The 18,267-nt window shown below is 66.5% G+C and overlaps 1 protein-coding gene across 2 annotated transcripts in view; it reads right to left on the bottom strand.

Annotated features, from left to right (window-relative positions):
- RXRA (retinoid X receptor alpha) overlaps window positions 1-18,267 on the bottom strand; it is a 96,270-nt gene that overhangs the window by 43,142 nt on the left and 34,861 nt on the right. Inside the window, exon 1 of one of the 2 annotated variants that reach the window (XM_032478882.1) lies at window positions 1,449-1,471. The exons of the other annotated variant lie outside the window; for it this stretch is intronic. The gene's annotated coding sequence lies outside the window, so the exon portion shown is untranslated. Of the gene's footprint in view, window positions 1-1,448; window positions 1,472-18,267 lie in introns of those variants that run through there. 2 annotated transcript variants of the gene reach the window in all.

The raw sequence follows: 18,267 nt of genomic DNA, 5'->3' as shown, positions 1-18,267 counted from the left end.
CGGGGATAAGCTCACCCAGCGGACAGGGGTGTGGCGAAGGCCTGTCTGTGGCCAGGATCACAGCCCAGCCCCAGTCAAAGGCTTTACTCCCAAGAGGCAAGCCAAGCCAACTCAGCTGTGGCTGGTGGTCAGCCGTGACCCCCAGATCCTCCTCAGCCGCCCAAGAACCTGGTTAGTCAGCTAAGGGCTTGTGCTCCCAGGACAGGGCAGGGAGGTCCCCTGTGAGGTCCTCTTGGCCCTCGCCCACTGACTCACTTCATCTGTACCCAACAAGCTTCGTTACTTGAAAGCTAACTCTTGCTGTCTTAGCCGCCAGGGAGAGAAAGGTGCTCAGCCCTGCCCCACTAGCCCTCAGCCCCACAGGTGGCAGGCGGGGCCCAGGACTGGAGGCCACCTCTTGGAGTCAACACAGACTTACCTCCTGCCTCAGCAGGGCCAGTGCAGGACCCTGGACACATCCTGGCCGGCAGCTGGCTCCCAGCCCACCAGGCTCCCTTGACCTCAGGCTCTCCCCCAGCCCCACCCCCCACAGTCCCACCTCCTCCTGTCCCGCCCTGACATGGCTGGTGGATGTCTGGGCCCTCAGAGCGGGTCCAGCTGACCAGGCGCAGGACCTGTCCCACCGGCTGGGTGGCCTCAGGGGTGACGCAGCCCAGCACAGGCCCGGCCACGACCCACCTGTGTGGCGACAACTGGGGAGGCCTCTCGCAGGACCAGGCACTGGGAAGCACCAGCCCCTGCCGCGCCCACCTCTGTGCGCACACATGAGCCACATCCGTGTGGGTCAGGCAGCCTGCAAGTCCAAGCTGGGCACTGCCACCCGGGGGGTCTCACCAACCAGGCCCTGCCCTGCGGGACTCAAACATTTAGCAAGCACCAAGAGTGTGCTAGGTGCTGAGCCGAGTCTCAAGCAGCAGCGTGTGCTGCCTCTGGGTGGGCACAAAAGTGTAGGGGGATCCCCTGGAGGGGGTGCCGGCCCCCAAGGGGCTGAGCCAGCTCCGACCAGCTCATGGACACGTCTCTTCCCAATCAGCATTGGGCGACATCACATCAGTAGCGGGAAGTCGGCCACGGCGCAAGTGTCCACCCCACAAAAAATAGGAAAAGCACAGATCACACCCCCAGAGCCCAGAGACGCAGGGCTGCCCCCACTCAGCCTCAGCTTCCCCCAGACGCAACGGCAGGGCCTCTCCCTTGCCCCCAGCACCCCTCAGCCTGAGACCTACTGTTGCTTCCTTGCCCAGACCCCACCTCTGGTCTGCCTTGCCAGTCCAGCAACACCCCAGGTGTTGGCCCAGGGGTCCCCCTGGGCAGACGGGCCCGGGCAGCCTCCTGCCACCCTCTCAGACCTCTCCCGCCGGCTGTCCGCGATCTGCCTCAGTGCCCAGCTCCTGGCCCTCAGGAGGCCCCCCAGCCGCCGCCACCCCCCTGCCTTCCCCAGGCCTCACCCTCCCTGTCAAGGCGCTGGAGGCTGGAGCCCGGGCCCTGGCCAGCGCCGCCGGAGCCCAGTCAAAAACAACACACACACACACCCAGCCCTCAGCTTCCTTCCTCCCCCCACAGCCAGCAGTGAGAGAGCAGCGGGCAGGGCTGGGGTGGGCGGGGGCGCCAGCCCCACTGCAGCTACGCCAAGCCCCCCGCCCTGCCCCCGCGTCCAGCCCGAGGCCCCTCCCTCTCGCTCACATCCTGGTGGGGGCAGGGGGTGTTGGGGGGCAGCACAGAGACCAGGGGCTGCCCTGAGGACAGCTGGGTCTGGGGGCAGGTCGAGGAGGGCCCCTGACAGCCACTATGGGCACACCATGGCTGGTTTTGCCTTCACCTGCAGGACCCCCACCTCATTACCCACAGAGATATCCGGGAGGGCAGGGGCTAATCCGCTGCGCTGACCAGGGTCCCCACCCCCAAGGCTGCTATTACCTTGCAAAAACCCTGAACTCGACCATGGTTCTCTATCAAGTCCCTCCAAGCAAGGCCAGCCCCCACTCCCTCTCTCAGCGGGGCCCTGGGGCCACAAGGGCCGATCTGCCCCTCCGAGGCTCGGCGCCCACCCCGCCCGGCCCCGCCCCCGGCCCTCTCCAGTTGCTGTGGCCCTCAGCCCCTTTCAGCCCTAGCTCTGGCCCTCAGCCCAGGTGCAGCCATTCCCGCTGGGTCTTCCTGTCAGGGACACCTCCTCCAAGAAGCCCTCCTTGCACCTGTCAGGCTGAGCAGGAAGGTCCAGACAGGGCCCCGGCCCTGTGCACGCCAGGCTGGGTCTGGCTCGCTGCCCTGACAGCAGGCTCTGCAGGCAGCCGGGGCCCTCCCTGGACACCAGCGCCCAGCCCAGGCGGTCACCATCCCAAGTCACACTGCCTTCTCAAAGCTTCTGCAACCTCTGATCTGCTCCAGCCTTGCCCTCCTCCCCCAGGACCGCCATGACCAGCCCAGACGCTGGCCCTTCAGCACCTCAGGCTGGTGCCCACACTGAGCCTCAAGCGCAGGAGCTTCCCCGCTTCCCAGAAGCAGCAGCTGAGGCTCAGAAGACCCCACAGACCCCAAGGCACCAGGTCACAGGTCTGGCCGGAGGCTCTGCCGCGCTCGGACCCGGCTCCGTCTGACTGCCCTGCAGGGTCGGCACCACCCCCCCCACACAGGGGCCCCCACACGCTCCCACCCCCTCCCAGGGCTCTGCTGTCTGCCCGCAAGAGGGCACGTGGGGTGCTGACCCTCGGGAGGAGGTGGGGCTGCTGTGTACCCTGGGGACCCCTGAAGCTCTAGGACCTCTCACCCCAGGACTGGTGGTCCTAAAGCTACACGGAAGAAGCCCTTCCTCCGGCCTCTGACCCCCGAGACTCAGGTGCAGGGGGTCTGCAGAAGGTGTTCAGCAGGACTCGGCAGCCAGCGCTGCTCCCAGCCCGGCACAGGAGGGCTGGAGTCTGGCCTGGAGGTGCTCTGGACGGTGGAAGCTGCCCCACAGCCACGTTCGCTCCCTGTACATCAAGGGACATCGACCCACCTGATCCAGGGGCCTGGACTCCGTGCCCATCTGCCTTCCCACCTCCCCCCCCCCCGAGCAGGGCCTCTGCCCACGCAGAAGGCGAGGCAGCGTCTGCTCCTTGCCCACACTGACCGCGGCTGCAGGCGGGAGAGCCCCTGCCCCTGGCAGCACAGCCTGGGAGGAGACCCTCAGAGACCCCAGCCCCGGACCTGGGCCCTGGGGAGGCTGTGGGCAGGCCCCTACGCCGCCCAGCGCCCCACTCCATGGCAGGTTCCCATGCCAGGCCAGCAGCATGTCCCGTCATGTCGGCCCACAGCCGGGCCCCTGCCATCCCCGCTCCCAGGCTTGGGGTGACTCACGGGGCCGGCACGCCACTTCTAGCCCCCACTGCGGGCGGCCGCCCTGAGCACACACACCTGTCCAGACTTGATGCCGGCAGACAGCAGGACGGGCCTGGGAACCAGGGGGGGGGCCGGCCAGGCCCTTCACTGTGGAGGATCCCCCAGGAGGGACCAGGCAGGTCACCGTCAGGCGGGTGGCCCAGGAACTGCAGCCCCTGCAGGGCTGGACCCCAAAGACCCCAAGGGCCCAGAGGACGGGTGTGGGGAAAGGGCCTGGGAGCTGAGACAGGGCCCACGCCCCCGAGTCAGCCCAGAAGCCAGCATGCTGACCAGCCGGGGAGGGTGCCGAGCCCTCCAGGTCCAGCCCGGGACGGCTGCCCCTCCGCACATGAGGCTGGATTCACCCTGGAGGACAGGGTAGGCCAGGGGCCTCGGGCTCTGGTAGGGGCCACGTGGGGAAGCCCACCTCAGGGAGAGGCACGGCCAGAGCCCTGCTTCTATTCAAGCCAGGCCCAAGGTCTCAGCCATCAATCGGGGTGTCCTGTCACCTCCAGGAATGAGGGGGACCACAAGTGGCTGACGGTCAGGAGGCCGAGGTCCTGCCAGCCGTCAGGGGCGCACACCTCCAAGGGGCACCACAGCTCGAAGGGCCAGAGTAGGCCTCTGACACAGAAGGGCCACCGCCCGACTCATCCCCAGGGCGGGGCCCTCCTCACACTCCCCCACGGTCCGCTCCATGGCCAGGGGGCAAGGAGGCCCTTGCCCAGGATCCCCCAGGAGCCCCATCTGGAGGCAGCCTGTGCCCTCTTCAGCCCCCAGGCATGCGCATCACTCCCTCAGCAGTGGGAGGCAGGCCCCAGCCCCCTGCCCTCGGGACCCCACAGGAAGTGGGTAGGAGACCCCCCAGGGCAGGAGCCTCACCTGGTGCAGGCAAGTGGACGCAGAGCCTAGAGGAGAAATAAAGGCAAACGGGCCAGGAAGAGCCCAGCAAGGACAAGCAGGAAGGACAGGGAACAGATCGACGCCAGCCCTGCTGCGCAGAGGAGTGTGAGGGAGGGCCGGGGGGGAGGGGCCCTGGAGTCCAGCCCGGCCCCCGGAGCGGTGTCAGCGGGGGTGTAGCCAGCAGCAGCTGCGTTTGCTAACTGACTGATGGACAGCCGTTAGCATGAGCCCCACTCCCACCCCCCCCCCCCCAGTGGAGGGAAGGCGAGGGGCGAGGGCAGAAGCAGGCCTCTCTTCCGGGCACAGGATGAAGCAGGACAACCTGACTCAAGGAAACAAAACAAAGTCACAGCCAAGGGTGGCCTGGCTCTCACCCTGCACTCAGCTCAAGAGGACGCACAGGCAGCGCGGCCAGGGGCCATGAGGGCCACCTGCGGGCAGGCCGCGGCCTCCCGGCGCAGGTGGAGCACACACTTCAGGCGGCCGCACCTCTGGGACCCGCCCTCGGCGTGCAGGGAACCAACCTCCCTCGGCAAACCCAGCTCCGGGCTGCCCACGGGAGCGAGGCGGGGCAAGCACTTGGGGGTGAGCGAGCCCCACGCCACAACGGAGCCGCCCGCCCACCCTGGTGAGCCGCGGCCTGAGCCGGCCAGGGAGGCGGGGAGAGCCGCACCCAGTCCCCCCAGGGACAGGCCACCTCTCCTCCCCTCTCCGCCTTCCGGAGACAGGTGTGTGCAGCCCCCTCGGGAGGCAAGAGGTCAACAGTTCAGGGGCTAGGACCCCCCACACAGGCTCCTGCACACAGCCACCACCTAGCCACAGCCTGGGCAGCCCGTCCCTCACTGCGTGCCCAAGTTGATGGACAGCATGCCTCTCTCTGTGACCAAGACACCCGTCCCAGAATATGGCTCCGAAGCAGCCAGGTGGAGCCTGGCGCCCTCTCCCACCCCCTTCCTGGAGCTCAGGGCCTCACCCACACTCGCTGCCCATGCCCGGCCTTGCTGGGAGGGATGGTAGCTGCCAGCTTCCTGCTGAGTAGGCTCCTAATCCCCAGGTCAGTGTCACACCCGCGGGCGGCACCGCTATCCACCACACAGCCGCCGCCTGAGAGGACAGAGAGCCGGGAGGACCATGGCTTCGACCCCCCAGGCCCCGCCGACCCCACCAGCATCTTCCCAGCCATCAGGGGCTGACGGAGCAGGGGCCTCACTCAGCACCCTGACCCCTCCCCAGCAGCCCCTCGTTGACCTGGGGGAGGGGTGGCAGGACAGGCTCCTGGGGACACACTTGGTCTGGGCAGCAGGGCTCTGTGGCCAGCTAGCACACACAGACACAGAAAAAGGGAGAAATCAGACTCTGGGGTAACAATGTTAACTGTCTGGACGAGCAGGGCATTCCTCACTCCCCCAGACCCAGCACAGGTCAGAGTCGGTGCACGGGGTGGGGGCGGGGCCGCGGCTCCACCGCCACCCGAGCCACTCCGCCATGGACGACGGCGCTTCTGCGGGATGCGAAGCGGCCAGCTCCCGGGGGTAACTTGGACACCCCCGGGAAACCCGCTGCCTCCAAACACGTCCCCGCACTGTGGGGCTCCGGTCCCGGGCCGCGAGAGCAGCCACGCAGGGTCAGTCCCGCCGGTGGGGACCAGGGACAAACACGAGAAGGAGATGCCGAGGCCCGTCCACACCGCGAATGTGACCAAGAGCCCAGCCGCCTGGGATGAAACAGAGAAACGGCCACGCCTGGCAGGCCAAGGTGCCCGTGAGGTCCAGAGAACCAAGTGCCAGAGGTGGCCCGGGGCTGACAGGGGCCGTGGGCCAGGAGCCAGGAAGGCCAGCTCCCGCTCTGGGCACGCCTGGCTACGGGCGGTGTGTGCATGCCACCGTGAGCTCACTGGGCCCCAGAGCATGGGGCCTGCCCGCTGGGGGAACTTGACGTGGGAGCCCTGCACCTCTCCGGGCCTCAGCCAGATGGCCCTGGAGTGACGGGGGCCAGACCTACCCCCAGTCTCACCTGCTCCGCGGTCAGACAGCCACCAGGACAGGCCATAACCCCGGCACTGAGGAACAGCACAGGGTGCCCAGGATCAGCCCGGCCTGCCCACGTGGCCAGCCAGCCTGGGGAAAGTGTCTGCGTCCTATGCTCACCCACTTCACCCCCGCCGCGGGCCCAGAATCCCACGCCCAGGCCCCCTAGAGTCCCACAGCCCACCAGGACCCCACCAGGTGCTCAGTGCCCAGACCCCTCGTTGGTCTCAGGTACAGGGAGCCAGGTAGGTCCCTCCCCCCAGCTGCCCGGGTCCCCACGCCCGCCTGTAGGTGCCAGTCAGGTAGGGGCGCTGCCAGTGCTTCCTGGTGACCCCCACGCCTGGGAGCCCTGCACCGAGTGCTTCGGAACGTGCACCTCATGCAGCTCCTGCAAAACTCTGCAAGTCTGACCGTCCCGTCACAGAAGGGGAAGTGAGGCTCAGAGACGCTGCAAGTCCACACGCTGGTCAGCACCAGGGAGACGGGAGCCCTATGCCAGGTGGGCACCGGGTGCAGGAGGCAGGGAGGGAGGTGAGCAGAGGGGGGCAGCAGGGGGTGGGCGGCAGCAGGGGGTGGGCGGCAGGCGGTGACAGGAACCTCTGCCCGTGGGGAATGGAGGCCCTAGACGGCAGCGCAGGCGGACGGCGGCACACGCAGGGCAAGGCGGGAGGCGTGTGCACACATACACCCCCGTCACGGGCCCTGCTGGGGACCCTGACACCCCATGTGAATCCCCCAACCCAGGCCATGCCCTCAGGGGAGTGGGCACTGCTGGGGCTGGCAGGCCGGAGCCTCCCAGGACCCCGGCTCTCTCCTCCACTGGCCGGGGGAGGGCCTGGCCACCCACCGACAGCCTCCTTCTCCCTCCACCAAAAGAAAAGGGATCTCTCTTCATGACAGGGGGCCTTAACTTAACAGAAGCTAAAAATCTGTATTCCATTTTTATTTTAAAAAAATAATAAACAGCAAGATAGGCCGTTATCTGTCTGCACCCAGAGGCAAAGCGGGCCAGCAGCTCCCCTCGGCTGAGCGCGCAAGGCTGGTCTGCAGTGACTTTGTTTGGCTTTGGTAACAGAGTTGCAGGATGGCTGGGTTTTGTTTTTCCTTCCTTTCTTTCTTTCTTTCCTTTTTTCCCCGGGAGGGGGGAGGAGGGGGCAGGGAAGCTGTTTTACAGAATCTCAGCCCGGAACACAGACTCTCCCACCACAAGCGCTCTCCAAGCCAAAGGCAGGTTTGATTTTCTCCAGAACCCCACCCAGCCCACAGCCCTTCAAGCCCATCCCCAGTGTGGGCTGGAAGGAGCCTGCGGCCCCGCCCGCGCCCCCAACCCCAGCTGTGAGAGGAGCTGGTGACCCAGTGGGGCTGACCCCGCGATGGACCGAGGTCTACTGTGGGCCATGGCCTGCCTGGAAGCCTCCACCAGCAGCCTGGGACCATCCTCCCTCAGCATCCCGACCCCAGAGCTCCAGGAAGGGCCGAGGCCGACCAGGGGACCCCTCAGCCTCCCTCCAAGCTCACCCACCTCCCGACCGGGACTGGGCCGGCCGAGCGCCCAGACACCACGGCGATTCTGAAGGCAGGGAGGTCTCGGGCGCCCAGGCCAACAGCAGCCACAGCAGTTGCCTCCCACCCTCCACCTCGCCAGTCCTCGGGGCCCCTGGCTCTCCCCACGCTGCCCACGCTCTCCCCCACCCACTCGCCACCATCAGGCTTGGGAACCAGGTCATTTCAGAAACACACTAGCTGTCACCTCTAGGCTTGGACACGCTGTTCCCTGGGCCTGAAACTCCCCTATGCCTCCTCCCGGCTCGCTCCAACCCAGCTTAAACACTGCCTCCTCCAGGAGACCCTCCTAACCCTCCTGGCCAGGGCTGGGGCCTCTTCCACCACATGCCCTCGACAGGGCACTCAGCTCCCTTGTCTGAGGCTGCCAGGATCCAGGGGCTCGTGAGGTCAGGAGCCAGAACTGGCTCCTCGGGCATCCCTGGGGCCGGGCCTAGGGCCTGGTACACAGCAGGCAGCAAAGACCAAACGGATGAACGGGGCTGGAACGAGAGGGCTAGAATCGGACCCATACAGGCCGCAGGACTCACCAGGGCCCTCAAGAAACTGCTGAGCAAGCACCAGGCCTCAAGGAGGCCCCAAGGTGTTGACAAGCCATGCAGGCCCAAGGCGGCCGGACCACCGGTCTAGCCTTTACCTCCTCTTCTGCAAAGAGACATCACACTCAGAGAAAGCGGCTGGGAGGCAGTGGAAGTGCTCGAGAGACCACGACGCTGGCCTCTGCTCACCCACCCCCACAGGTGGCGAGCTGCAGGTGCCCTGGCTGCACGCTCCCGGCGGGGTGGGCCGCGGGCATCTGACTCAGCCCCGCCGGGTCTAAGCGTCCTCGTCCTCAGAAAGCAGACGAGGCCCTGGGCTTCAGCTCCCTTCATACACCACCAAGCACTCCCTAGTGGGACACCTGCTTCCCCACCGCCCCCACTGTGCTAGGAACAAGCAGATAAACAAGGCCAGGCCCTGCCCAGGGACAACCAGTCCAGAGTCAGACAGCCCTTTCCAGGAGCCCGAGTTGGTCAGTGACGCAGCAGGAGAATGGGCACCCTGGCTGGGTGCAGATATCAAGGAGGGCCTCCTGTAGGAGGCACCACTTGCCTCCCTCCAGCTGTAACTTGCAGTAGACTCCTACCTTCCCCCAAACCCTACCTTCTTACCAACCCCTAGACTCCCTGTGCATGGCTGGGAGAGGGACAGACCCACGTACATGCCCACCACAAGGACAGCCACCCCAGCCAGAACCCCAAGAGGGCAGCAGACTCATGCAGGCGACCCCTGGCACCAGGAGGCATTGAGACCAGGGGCCAAGTCCAGCCCCACCTCCTCCTGGCTGAGGACTGTGGTAAACAATGTCGTCTCTCTGGGTCTGACGTTCTCATCTGGAAAATGGGTTGCTTTAGGACATAAAGGGGGTAAGCAGAGCACAGTACCCAGTGCACAGCAAGCCTGCAGCTACCAAGCAGGTATGCGTCCAGCACAGCCCCAGGACACAGCAGACACCCAGCAACCGAGAGCCACTTTGAGGGTCCTCGCTCTTCCCGTCCCTGTCACTGCCAGCCCCAGCGCAGGCACCAGGTGCCCCTGGGCAGAACCCACAGGTCCTCCCCACCCCGACCACTGAAACTTCCATCTTACCAGAGCACGGGTCTCCCGACGCCCCTCTCTCCACAGGCCCCGACTCAGGGCTGCCTTGCTTGCTTCCTGTGGCCCAAGCCCAGCCCCTCACCCTCCCTGAGCGCCCACTTCCTCATCCCTCAGAGACCCATCTCCAGGCCCCTCCCCCGCTGATGGGCGACGACGGCAGGCGCCAGTCGGGGCGAGGCCTGACCACGGGTTCCTAGAACCCCAGGCCCCACCCAGCATGGGTCCCGGCTGGGGTCTGTAGCAGCGCCTCGCTGGGACGGTGGTCCTGGGCCCCTCTGCTCCTCCTCTTCACCCAGGGAGCCAGTTCCAACCTCAACCAGCTCCACGCCCAAGTCGGCAGAGTCCCCTTAGGGGTCGGACAGCCTGGACTACCTGCCTGGGGTCACACAGCTCAGAAGGACAGAGCCGGGAAACGTCCCCAAGGGTCTGCGTTCCCACTGTACATCTCCCAGTCTGACCCAGCAAAACCCCAGGGAGAGTGGCCTTCACCGTCCAGCAACCTGGACACCCTGCCCATGGCTGTGCGCCCCCGGCAGGTCACTTGGCCTCTCTGAGCGCCCGTTTCCTCCTCCAAGCACTGAGTGTAAGAATGCCCACCCCAGGAGGTCACAGGCAGGGATCCCCGATCCCTGAAGCTGAGCTCCTGGCAGGCAGTGGAGAATTAATGAATCTGCAGCCACCATGGTCACCATGGGCCCAGTCACAGGGCAGCCCTAGGCCTACTGCAGCAGAAGAAAGAGGGGCGCCACCTGGTATAGCCTAGGGCTCCCCACTTCCCACCCCTTCGAGGGGGTGGCCTCGTAAAGGGCCCACACCCCTAGTCCAGGGCAGTCCCTCGGGGGCATGGGGCTGGGAGCCTTGGCCACTGCCCTCTGCCTCCAGACTGGTGTGTGCCCACCGGGCCAGTGGGACATCCCGCCTGCTGGCTCCTCCCTCAGCCCCTTCCCCATCCTTCCTGCCCGGACTCCAAGGCCTGGGTTCAAATCAAACCCTCAACTCCAAAAACACCTGACTTCCCCAAAATGGGCCAGTCACAAGGATTACACTGGCCCAGGGTAATGTCACCCTGACCTAATGTCACTGCCCACCCAGGTGGCAGTGGGGGAGGAGCAGTCTCCCCGTGTCTCCTCAGGGAGGAAATGGGGAGCCAGGCACCGCAAGAAGCAGGTCCCGGCCAGGCCTGGCACCCGGCTCCTGATGCGCAGTCCTGTGACAGGCTGGCAGGATGTTGGGAAACCCGCGGGCCTTATTGCAACACGGCGGCCACGTCAGCGACTGGTTTCGACATGCAGCACCCGGGACCAGCCGCGGCCACCTCGGCCCCCAGGCGCCCGGCCTGCACCCTCAGTCCTCGGCCCCAGCCCGCACCCGGGACGTGGCCCTCGTCCCCGGGGGCACGCAGACAGGGCTGAGCCATCTCAGAGATGCGGGGCCCAGCCTGCAGCCTGGGGCCATTGCGGGCCAGCGCAGGCCTGTTCTGCCCACGGCTCCCCGAGGCCCGGAGCCGGGCCCAGAGCTCCCCGCAGAACCCCCCGGGGCCAAGCTCGGGGAGACCGCCTTCTGGAAGGAGAGAGCCCCCGCGGGGCCAGCTGGAGCTCCTTACCAGCCCCGGGGGGCACGGCCGAGCTGGGGGGGGTCCAGCCCGGCCAGCCCAGGCCTGAGCGGCCCCTCGGCTGACCGACCGGCTGAACGAGCACACCCCAGCCCGTGGTCCAGCCGAGCCCAGGGCTGCACGCGCCCTACACGCCCTTGCTGAATTTCAAGCAAAAACAAGAGCGGGCCCAGCACAGCAGCTGCCACCCAAGGGCACCCCCTGCTCCAGGAAAACGGTCCCGCTGAGCCCTGGCGGCGGCCCCACCCCACAGGAGGAAACCGAGGCCTAGTGAGGGTGACGGACTCGCCCAAGGTCACCCCTGGAGGAGCAGAGCAGCAGGGACCCCGCTCTGGCCCCACGCCCGCCGCCCTCACTGGGCCAGCAGGACGGGAGTTTTAGTTGGGGCAGGGTCGACTTTGGAGGTAAAACCCTCTCCCCGTGCCCTCTTGCCCTTTGTCCCTGTGAGTGGGGCTGTCTGCCTACGTGCCCAGGGTCCCACCGCCCACTGACCCCCGGAGCCTGATGGGGCCGCCAGCATCCGCCACCTCCCCCCGCAACTACCTTCTGCCCTGGGGCTGAGGTTCCCGACACAGCCGCCTGACGTTCAGCCCTGACACGGCCTCGCCCCAGGCCCTCGGGAGACTTCCAGAACCAGCTAGCGGAAGGGCCGCTGCATGGGCCGCTGCCACCCACGATGTCTGCACCGACCCTCCACCAGCAGCCCAGCCAGGCAGCATCCTCCGCAGGACGAAGGGATCTGCAGCGGCCATGCCCCCTCTGACCACCGCCCCCCACCCCGCCCCGTGGTCTGAGCTCTGCTGAGCATGAGGCCCACCAGGTCCTGCCACAGCCAGGCCCGCCCCCTGGACCCCGACACAGGGAACTCCGCCACACCGCAGCTCCACGGGGCAGCTTTTCTACACAGGTCCCCCCAACCCCAGTGGCCACCGCAATGCCCAGCCAACTCTGAGACAGCTCAGGGGTGACCAGGAGGGACGACGGGGCCACCACACCGCCCTCTGAAATCCCGAAGGCTCCGCATAGCCAGCAGCACCGACAGAGACAACGAATTTCAAATGAGGGGTGATTGTGCACCCTTCATCAGAGGGGGACTGGGTGCCTTCTACAACCAGGTGCTGTTCCAGGTCTGGGGATACAAAAGGGAACCCACTGGGGAAGGCCCAGTCTGGACACAGTGTCCAGGAAAGGCCAACAGGAGCAGGCCCGGTGGGAGGAGGCCCGGTGCTCTGAGCAGCAGGAACTGCCAGGCAGAGGGATCTCCTGCCGAGGACAGGGCAGGGCCGTCTGCCAGGGCTCAAGCTCAGGCCCAATGTCATCAAAACCGGGGCTCCCCCAGGGCCTGCTGTGGATGGACATCACCCTACAGGCCCACTGGAGCCCTCGGACACAGCCCGAGTGGAGACAGACAGACGGCTGTCCTCCCTGGCCCCCATCAGAAGCCTGCCTCCCAGCGTGTCAGGGCACAGGATCCCCTCCCCAGGGGCCTACCCCTCCACTAGGTCCTCAAGCCCAGCAAGGTCCAGAAGCCCCAGAGGGAAGAGGAACGCACCAGCTTGGCGCACAGCGGGGCCACACAGGCCCTCCTCACCACACGCGAGGACATAAGGCAGGGTCTGGTGCAGGTTCGTGCACGTGTCTGCACACATATGTGCACACACACGTGACCTGAGTGCAGACGACATGCATGAGGGTTCATGTTAAATGGGCCTTGAGCTGGGAGGAAGGGGCGTCCCAACTCAGCCTTGCCCCCGGCCCGAGCCTCCTTTTCCACCTCTGAACCACGAGGCTGCAGGAGACAGCAGGGCAGCTGTGGGACAGTGTTCACATGGCCTGAGAGGGGATGCGACTTCCCGAGGTCGCCCAGCTGCCCCAGGCTGGACCTCGAAGCCAGGCCTGTGATCCCAAACCCAGGCAGCACCTGCAGGTCAAGGCGGCTTTAGGCTGGGCTGCCTGTGTGGGGACCTCACAGGAACAGGGTGAGGGGGCCCAAGGGGCCCTAGCAGGCATGGTGGCCACTGGCCCTCACACCCACACATGCGTGTGCACTGCCCGCAGAACGGCACCCAACGTCTCACTCAAAAAGACAGCCTGCTCTCTGGGACGTTCAGGGTGCACGTCTACTGCGACACTGAAGGGAGGTGCCTGTCCAGCCCCAGGAGGGAAGCCCCAGGCCCCTCGGGGGCATCCTCCCCAGAGTCCTGGGACGGCCAGAGCGAGAGCTACTGTCATCTTCCTGGAAGGGGCCGCACCTCCTCTTGGGGGCCTGGTCACGCCTCTGTCCAGTCCACGACCATCTGCTGAGCCAGTGGGGGCACGAGGCACCAGGAGCCAGAGCCCAGAGTGGACAGGGCCGCATGCCCACATGTCCTCCTTCACTGGGCAGAGGCCGCTGCAGGACAGGGGCCCCTGGAGACAGGGCCCAGGGAGAGGTTTCATTTCACATTTTAGTCAAGCGACAAGGGAGGGAACTGCAGCTTGGCGAGTGAGAATGAGGTGAGAAGTGGGCTCCCCAGGGGAGGGCCCAGGCCTCCAGCTGGGGAAGGCCCTGCCCTGGGCCTTCAGATGACGGAAAGCGTCCTGAGAGGGCTGAGAGACCCAGGCCCACACCTGCTGCAGCCGAGCTCGGGCAGCCCGGGCCTGGAGCCCAGCAGCACATGCTGGCACTTCCACGGGCTTCATAACAAATTACCGTGAGCGGGAGGGAGTGTCTTATCAGGAGGATCTCCAGCAGGGCTGATACCATCGACTGATGTCAGGGAGCTCTGGGAACTATTAGCTTAATTAGCAGTTTCTGCGTGATCAGCAAAAGCTGCCGGCCTAGCCCGGGCCCGGGAACCAGCGTGGCGGCCAGAGCCAGGCTGGGCGCGTCCCTGGGTGACGCCTGGCGAGGGAGAGGAACCCAGAGGTATGAATGAGGTGCCGCGGGACAGCATGGGTGTCAGTTCTCCACCTGCGGGCGTCTCTGCCCCTCGGTGGCAGGAGCACATGCTCCCACGTCCCACTGTGCAGGTGGGCAAGCCAAGGCCTGGGAGGCTGGGCTCCAGGCAAACTCAACGTCCAGGGCACACCTCGAAGGCCTGCCTGACGACCCAACAGCTTCACAAAGGCTGCTGTCCCGTATCTGAGCCGCTGGTTCCCAGACTGCTCTGTGCCACCTGCCACGGAGGCCAGAGACCTCCATCCGGCCCCCATCCAAGGGCACGCAGGCAGGGGAAGTCCTTGGTCCCAGGGCCTGTATGGCCTCCAGCAAAGGACCCTCCTCTCCAGGCCTCAGCTCCCCACGCGTCTGCAGACAGGGCCTCTCGGCTCTTCAGACCCCGGTACCACGTTTCCAGGCGCGGCTTCTGGAAGCAGAAAACCAGACCAACCCTGCTCGGCCTGTCAAGAGGAGACCCAAGTCTGCCGGTGGGGTCCTCCCCGCCCTCCCATGCCGGGCCCTGCCTTGCTGGCCCCCAGCCGGCCTCATGCTGCCCGAGGGGACTCGGAGCCGGGGCAGCTGCGGCTGGTGCTGGGGAGGGGGCCGCTTCCGCTGCCCCCAGGACCCCGCCGCAGCCGCAGCCGGGCCGCTCTGTCACTGACACCCTGAGCTAACAAGTTCCAGATGTGGCCAGTGGAGACGGGAGCAGCCCTGCGCCCTGCTGAGGGAGCTGGAACTGGTCTGAGATAACGTGGATTCCTGAGCCCGTGCCAAGGCCCGTGGACCCGGAGGGGGCGGCGAGCAGCGCCGCAGAGAGGAGAGGCGGCTCCCCGCGGCGAGCTGCGTGTGAGCGCCGGGACCACCCAGGCAGCGCCAGTGCCGAGACACCCCCAGGACCACACCCTTCCCCAGCCGCGGGCCTCCCAGCCTCCGTCCCCCGGTGCACACCCCGCACAGCACCGCTCCCCGCTAAAGCACAGGGCCTGGCCTGAGAGATGCTGACCAAGGGTCAACCCCGCCCCCAGGAAGGAAGGGGTGCAAGCAGCAGGCGCCAGACAAGATCCCACGGTCTCATGACTCCAGCCAAGACAGTACCACACTCCTAGAGGTTGCTCCCCTGACCCCTGACCCACCACCTCCAGGCCACCCAACAGCTCACACAGAGGGCCCAGCCTCCTCACCAGCCAAGCCCCCCAGCATGGGACCCCACCCCATGTCAGGCCTGAGTCGGGCAGGATGAATGACCAGCAGGGCGGGGGGCCTGGGGAATGGAGGGGTGGGTTCTGCCTGAAGCACCTTCCCTTCCATCCGTGGAGCCTGCCAACTGCCCCGCCCCCCGAAGTCCACCCAGACCCTCAGAGCCACCCCACCAGGCTTTGCAGCCACTGAGGACAGACATAAAACTGGGCCAGGTGTCCTGTCCTGGGCCCACTGAGGGACAGCGAGGCCCCAGTCCACACAGACGGCCTGAGCCACTAGGCCCCTGGCACCCCTGGTGAGTAGAGCAGGGCGCCTGGCCGCGCACAGCACCAGGGCCAGCCGTCCACACTGAGGCCGGCGCATGAAACCCAGAGAGGCCAAAACGCCCAAGTCGCACACTGCTGCGCTTCTCAGGGACAGACAGCCCGCCAAACCCCATCCGTAGAGGCGGGGTCGGCCCCTGCCCCAAGCACACCCAGGGCCGGGACCCAAACGCCTCCCTGGGCCACCCGCCCAGGCACCACTGCCCCCTGGGCGAACAGCTGGCGGGGCAGAGGGGTTTCAGCCAGACACAGGCAGGCTGCGGGATGGGGCCAAGCCGCTACCTCTCTGTCTTTAAGCAGGAGAGGACCCCTGGAGATGGCACAGGGGTGGGGGGCTTTCCTGAGGCCTGTGTGCAGCCAGCGGCTATCAGCAGCTGCCCCTGCACCCCAGCCCCCAGGAGCTGTCGGCTTGCCCACCTCCTCCCTCCCAGCACCCAGAGCCTGCTTACACTGCCCACCCAAAAGCTCACAGCCTTCACCACAGGAAGTGCCCCCAGCCACTGCGGGGCTGCCCCACCCCTGGAGAGGGCAGGCACAACCCTCTCCAGCCTGTTTCCTCGTCTGCAAGAGGGAGGGGAGACAGAGGGGCAGAAGGGATTGGAGAGTCTCATCAATAATGTCCAAATGCCAGGACCACAAGCCAGGGCTTGGAGGCCACCCCAGCCTGGGGCCCTTGAGCCCACATCCCAGTGCTGGACCCCCTGTCCCTCCCAGACACTCAGGTTCCCGCCCCAAGGCTTCTGCAGCATGATCTGGACGCCTGGACAAGACGCTGTGGACCTTGGAGTCTCCGCTCCCCCTGGGGCTTAGGGGAAAAGACCTATCACATCGTCCAGTCTGAATCTAGAAAAGCAGGCGGAGGAGGGCGGGGGAGCGGCAGGGGCACACCTGGGGGAGGGTGGGCCCCACAGCCACGCTCCCTGCGCAGACCCTCGTCTTCCTGAGGGTCTGCTGTTCCTTTTTCTGGCTGTAAAGTTCTTAGAAAAGGCTCCCCCTCCAAACTACTAACAAGTGGAGGTGACAAAACATCACTGCCCAAGGCCCCACAGAAGGCGGCATGGCTGTGCGCAGCCGAAAATCACACCGCCTGCTCTGCCGCAGGCCGGCCCCTCCCGCCCCCGCATCTGCCTCTGCTGTCAGGAACGGGCAGGGCTGGGCCCTCCTCGGAGGGCTGCGCCCAGGCAGACAGGGCTGCCACCACCAACTTAGCCGGGCGTCACCGCACTCGGGACTCGGCCCGGCCCAGGACGCAGGCCCCTGGGGGTGTGCTCGCCGCGGCCACTCTCCACGATCCTCGGCCCCCCTGCCCCAACAGGGCCTTCTTGGAAACAGTGCCAGCAAGTCCCAGAAACTGGACAGCGGGACAGGCGGGCCTGCAGGGGACAAGGCGGGGCGAGGAGCAGGCTGACGGCACCCAGCAGGGCCTGCAGGGCCCGCCCCCGGCCGCTTCAGGCTGGGCGCTCAGATGGGAAACCAGTGAGCTGTGAAATTAGCTGATCCTCTACGCCGACACCTTCCACCTCTCCCGTCCTGGCAGAGAAGGCGGTGCCTCCTGGGCCCACCACTTGTCTCCCGAGGGGAGGGGACACCTCTGAGGCCACCCTGCTGCCACTGGGCTGTGCATGGACGAGAGCAATGAGGGCCTACTGCCCACTCGCCTGCGGCCACCACTCATGTTACATCCATCATAAGCCACGAGGACCCCCAGATGGGTCCCCGCCCACAGACAGAGCCCTGCAGGGAGCGAGCGCCCAGCACCCCCAAGAGGGTGACCATACCGTATATCTGGGACCTGACCTGTCGGGGGGAGAGGGTGGGAGGAGCGGTGCCAGCTTCCCGGCCATCCTCTTTCTCCTCTGATTAAGGAGAGTAAGGATTCACCAGACAGGGGATCAGAGCTGGGGGAGAGGCAGGATGGCTGCGACAGTGGACGCTTCGGGCAAAGGAACACGGCATAGGAGCCAGGCCGCGTGGGGGAGCGGGGGGCAAGCAGGCCGGGCTTCTGGCGGAGGAGAATCCCCTTCCCCACCTCCCACCCCAAGCCCTGCCAGCCCAGCGCGGCCACCAGCGTGAGAGCCCACCCCAGCCAGGAGCCAGAGGAAGGTGGTGGTGGGCACTGGACCCGCCTCAGCACAGACCCCGAGGCTCACCCGGGGACCTCCTGTCTCTCCCACTCAGGAAGCGGCTCATGTGGTCCCGGGGCCAGCCCGGCACCTGGGCCGCGAGGGGCCCCCAGGAGGAGGGAAGGCGACCGGGACACCTCCAGTACCCCTGTTTACTCACTCACGCACCCGCGGAGGCGCACACTGCCAGGTGCTGGTGCAGAGGTGGGCACAGCCAGCATCACTCCGGCCCTCTCGAAGCTCACTGGCTGGGGAGGAGGGGGAGACTCTGGACCAGCCACAAAAACACAGAGCCTGTGGCAGGAGAGAGAAACTCGGGCCTGCAGATGTGCCAACAGGGACCCCAGCTGGGGCAAGGGGCCCGGGAGAGGCCCCTCCCTGCACAGACCCCTGGCCTGAGACACATGGAGCGTGGGGGCGGGCCAGGCGGGGGGCACAGTGGTGCTGGGGGCTCCAGGCCAGCCGGGAGCTCGGGCGCACAGGACAGGCGATAGTCTGGGGGCACCAGGGAGGCCGAGGCCTGAGCAGGGACTGCCATGGGCAGCAGGGACCAGCACAGCTCACTGTTCGGAGCGGCGTCCCCTCCCAACCCGCATGGGCTGTG

Source organism: Camelus ferus, chromosome 4 (genome assembly GCF_009834535.1).
Source record: "Camelus ferus isolate YT-003-E chromosome 4, BCGSAC_Cfer_1.0, whole genome shotgun sequence".
Classification (NCBI taxonomy): Eukaryota; Metazoa; Chordata; class Mammalia; order Artiodactyla; family Camelidae; genus Camelus; species Camelus ferus.
Note: the sequence above shows the minus strand (reverse complement) of the source record. Positions and strands in the feature narration are given on the sequence as shown.